The sequence below is a fragment of the Macrobrachium rosenbergii genome, chromosome 24, assembly GCF_040412425.1.
Source record: "Macrobrachium rosenbergii isolate ZJJX-2024 chromosome 24, ASM4041242v1, whole genome shotgun sequence".
In the NCBI taxonomy this organism is placed as follows: domain Eukaryota; kingdom Metazoa; phylum Arthropoda; class Malacostraca; order Decapoda; family Palaemonidae; genus Macrobrachium; species Macrobrachium rosenbergii.
This window is the reverse complement of record NC_089764.1, coordinates 26,356,236-26,361,235: the sequence shown is the minus strand read 5'-3', so window position 1 is coordinate 26,361,235 and position 5,000 is coordinate 26,356,236. Positions and strand designations below refer to the sequence as shown.

Here is a 5,000-nt window from a genome sequence, read left to right as displayed (position 1 = left end):
CCTTCCACTTTGGGAGCCAGCGCTATAAACTCTACGTGCAGTTCTCTCTCATTTCCTCGGGCAATCTCATAAACTCTGCGGACAATGCACTTACATTTCCGCGAAAGGCCTGGCGTAGACCAGCGGGGGGCAAGAATGCGAAATTTAATATAAACCACTTTACAAGCTTCCAGCACTGCATCGCGGAGCCCTTAGTGACTCTCATATCAATGTAACGGCGGCTAATAAACACTCACTTCATGGCGACATGCTATTTAAGCCAGTGGCTTAACATATAACCCGTTTATGTTGGCGCACTTCAACCTCCGGGCGCAGCGGTGCGATGCTGCTCTGTTCACTTAGGGATAAAGTGTTGGGGAAAATGTTGCCAGATAAAAAAGTTTCCGGACTTTGTATACGGGCGTGTCTTTTTCCTTTACGATGATGCTAAATCGTCGCAACGACTAGGAAAACGAGAATCTATGTCACGCGAAAGGGGCATATTTGTTTACAGTTGGTTAAATATGATAAGGGTAAGTGGTGCTTTTATTATAACTGTTTATACAAACAATATGCAAGCGGCATATGCATGCATCTGTTGGCTGAGATATTCTATAATACACACACATATACATACATACATGCATACATACACACACACATATAGATACATACATACATATATATGTGTGTGCATAAAGGTGAATTTGGAAGGGGTACAACATTTAGAGCAAACCGCACTTTTCAATGTACTGAAACACTAGACTTTAATATCAAGCAGATTTCTCAACTCTTGACATATCAACCATCCACACAATTAGAATAAATCAAGATTTAGATCGTACACAACTGCTCATTGTACGTGAATCTAGATATACACTTTAATTCCGCATGTAACGGTATACACGGGCACTAATTCCACAATGGGACACACACACAACTAAAATTCAGCAAAAGACTCGCTTTTAATTTCCGTGCATTTCCTGAATTCATATGAGCTGCATTCCTTTTCCACTACAATGTTCTGGCTTTCTCTTCCTGCTTCTGCTTTTTCTGACTCGGCTAACCTTTCTGCCTTCCTTCGTAATTGAAAACACATTTGTTCATTCATTTTGTAAATTTCGGACGTTTTTCTCGCATCGACTGGAAGGGGAAAATGCCGCACCTCCCAGTAACCTTTGCACTTAAAATGAAGTCACGAGTTGGTCGTCACAAATAACGGGTTGTGACTCGTGCTATGAATAGAGGATATATTCACTTCTCAAGAGGCAGTGGTTACAGGGAGTTTCGAAAATCATTCGTAATTCGTTGTTTTATGAGTGGCTGTTGGAAGTCTCATAATGGCTGTTGGTAGTCTCATAACCAGCAAACTTTGGCTGCTTCATAAATTCGCAAACACTTCTATACATATTTAGCCAAAAGGTTTGTATCCATACACACACATACGCATTCACACACACACATAGCCTATATATACATATATATATATATATATATATATATATATATATATATATATATATATATATATATATATATATATATATATATACATATATTAATATATATACATATATATATATATATACTGTATATATTTATATATATATATATATATATATATATATATATATATATATATATATATATATAAAAAATGCATAACAACTTCTCAGACGCTTAACAAAAAATTCCGTCATTTTAACCTTGACATTGAAATCCAGATGAATCAGGAATTACAACATAAACCCCCCCAAAAAAAAAACTTAATAAAATATCTTTCAGTAATAAAAGCGTGCAATTTCCGTCAAAAGACTCTGAACAAAAAGTTACTGTGAGCGTTATTCAGTAAAGAATTCTTTATGCCCTTGTTCTATCAGAACAACTTTAACATAATTCTTACCTTTCAAAGAACAATATATACTTTTAGATCACACTTTTCACTTGAGTGGCAACGTTACTGATATTTATATATATATTTATATATATATATATATATATATATATATATATATATATATATATATATATATATATATATATTTATATGTATATACATATAGATATAGATACAATATATAATACATTTATATAGATAAAATAACATTAGTGTATAAAATAACATTTTACATGAAACTTTTCTCTCTCTCTCTCTCTCTCTCTCTCTCTCTCTCTCTCTCTCTCTCTCTCTCAGGACAGATAATCTACTTCGTTCTATATATTCACGCCTCTGAGTTATTGTATCTTATTTCATTCATATTTATTCATGGCTGAATTCCCCCCCCCCTTTTTTTTTTTTTTTCCTCGTAAGATCCCTGAAAAATCCTACAAATTTGCAGGACCTTCAAGCCTTTGCTGGTACGGAATATAATGGTCAGGAAAACTTAGTAAGGAATGCGAATGGTATACATCACCACCGGATTTTCAACAACCAGTAACTTCTGTTTCACTCGATAAACTGGCCTCGGTAAAACACTCATGAATACACACACACACACACACACACACACACACACACACACATATATATATATATATATATATATATATATATATATATATATATATATATATATATTCTTTATTGTTAATTACTTATTTCTTTGTGTTAATTTACGGAATTAACTATAACGTCAAAACAAATATGAGGTTGAATCAAAACTTTGTGGTTAACACTTTAGGAGCTGGACGAGAGCTTTACAAAGTTATTGTGTACGTCGAAAAATACAGAATCTTGTATTTTTTACATATATAACATATGTACATTTATACGTTATTTTATGTTGTTAAATATAAGAATAATATTTTTCTTGTATGACCGTCATATCGCCTCACACCTGAAGAAACGAATTTTAAACCGTGACATTTGTTGCATGAAAGAAACGGCACGCTGGTTAAAACCAACATTCTTATTATAAAATAATTATCGATTATTAATATCGATAATTCCACTGAGAACAAAGAAGAAGCTAAAACCAACTACTGGTCCAGTGTCTCATATAACCCACCATTCGCGACAAAGCGTGAAAGCAAAACTCCTGGAAAGTGCATCCGCTGTCACTCTATTTTCTCCTTCCTCCATCTTCACTCTCCCTCTTTTTCTTTCACTCTCTGTTTCACCTTTGCACTCTCTCCTCCTCCTCCTCCTCCTCCTCATCCACGTTTTTTCGTCTCGCATCACGCCTGGCTGCTATTGCTCGTTGGAGTAATTCCTACTTTTTATGCCTTTACTTATTTCTTGGGTTTTTCTTCATTTGTTTTCGCTTTTTGTTTACCTGTTTCTGTTCCGCTTCATCGTCGTAAGGCATTCTGTATGGATGTTTGCGTTTCAGAGCTCACGTGTGCACTGCCAGTAATCTGCTATTTTCGGATTGAGTCGCAATTCCATATTGCTTAATTAGAGTTAGTGTGTTATTGTTGTTGTTTCAATATAAGCCACTTCTGTTTTATATATATATATATATATATATATATATATATATATATATATATATATATATATATATATATATTTATATATATATAATTATGTTTTATATATATATATATATAGTATATATATAATTGTGTTTTATACGTATATAAATACACACATATATACATATAATATACATAAATATTTATATATGTGTATATACTGTATATATATTAATATATATATATATATATATATATATATATATATATATATATATATATATATATGCATGCATACAAATAAATACATACATACATATACCTACATACATATATATGTGTGCGTGCGTGCGTGCCTGTCTATTTGTCTGCAAGTTGCGAGGGGATGTTGAAACCCCACCCCACTGTGAACAAAATATTAATTACGGTTTCCAATTAGTTTTTCTCGATTGATTGGCCAGTTTTTCTTTCGTGGCCACCATTCATTAAATCCTCTGGCTCCTTGCCATTCACCACCAGTTTCCTCAACAACATAATTCCTTTTGTTCTGCGTAATATCTTTTCCACATTTGGATTCATACGTACACGAAATTTGATTTATAAATACCTGTCGTACGATTAGGCAGTAAATTTCTGTCGATTGAAGTTGCACATTTTTCTATCAAGGCAACTTTTCTGTCAAATGTTCTTGAAATGTTTTCGTTTCGATGAATGTTATCAGAATATTTTAAATAATTTTCTTATCTTAAGATTCTAAGTTTATTTCGTTTTCGATGTATTTTTTTCTTGTCACAGCACCGTGTCTTTGCAAATTTGGCTTAATCATTTGACGAGTTAATCAGGTACCATGTTTGCAAAACGGCTCTGTATTCCTCATTCTTGGCTATTTTTTCCAAAATAAAATTATAAAATTGTTTACGTTTTCTATGTTAAAATTCGTATGTCTTCCACATACAAAAACTAAAATGTAAAAAAAAAAAAAGAAAATTAATCTTTCAAAACAACGCATCATTTCAACGACTTTCGACTAACGTCGAGATCAGCTAATCGAGATTTTGGAACACAACCCTCTCGAAGAAAAACGAGTACAAAATAGTATAAAATCTCAGAGCGCTCGTTATATCACTTACCTTGTATTTTGCAGGGAAAAAAATATCACTATTTTCTTTTCTCTGCAAATCAATACAACCGCAGAAGATACAAAAAAAAACTTAGGATTTTTTTCTTTTAAGTTCGAAAGAAAAAAATACTGAAAGTCGAACGACCGAAAAAGAGAGTTTCTAGACGGTTAACAAACAGTCAAATCATGCGGTATGGAACGCACCACCTTCGTTCGTGCAATACGCCACTACACTAACTTTCAACCTTGCCTGGAACCGAACGTCATCCTTCTGGCAGCGTCGAAAGCCTCCAGGTGGGAGACGTTGTCGTACGGGGTGACACAACTTGATCCTCGTTCACAAAAAAATCTCTCTCTCTCTCTCCACGGTGCAAAGTATGCCAAATTACTTTTGAATTAATTTATTATATATATTAAAAAACCTCATAACATAAGCGCTGTAATTATTAACCTCATATGAAAAAAACTCCCAACGGACACACGA

The 5,000-nt window shown here is 33.3% G+C and overlaps 1 protein-coding gene across 1 annotated transcript in view; it reads right to left on the bottom strand.

The window, feature by feature from the left end:
• LOC136851942 (Ig-like and fibronectin type-III domain-containing protein 2) overlaps positions 1-4,759 on the bottom strand; it is a 485,632-nt gene extending 480,873 nt beyond the window's left edge. The window contains 1 exon segment of the mRNA XM_067126307.1: positions 4,527-4,759. The gene's annotated coding sequence lies outside the window, so the exon portion shown is untranslated.
• Between the last annotated feature and the right edge of the window lie 241 nt (positions 4,760-5,000).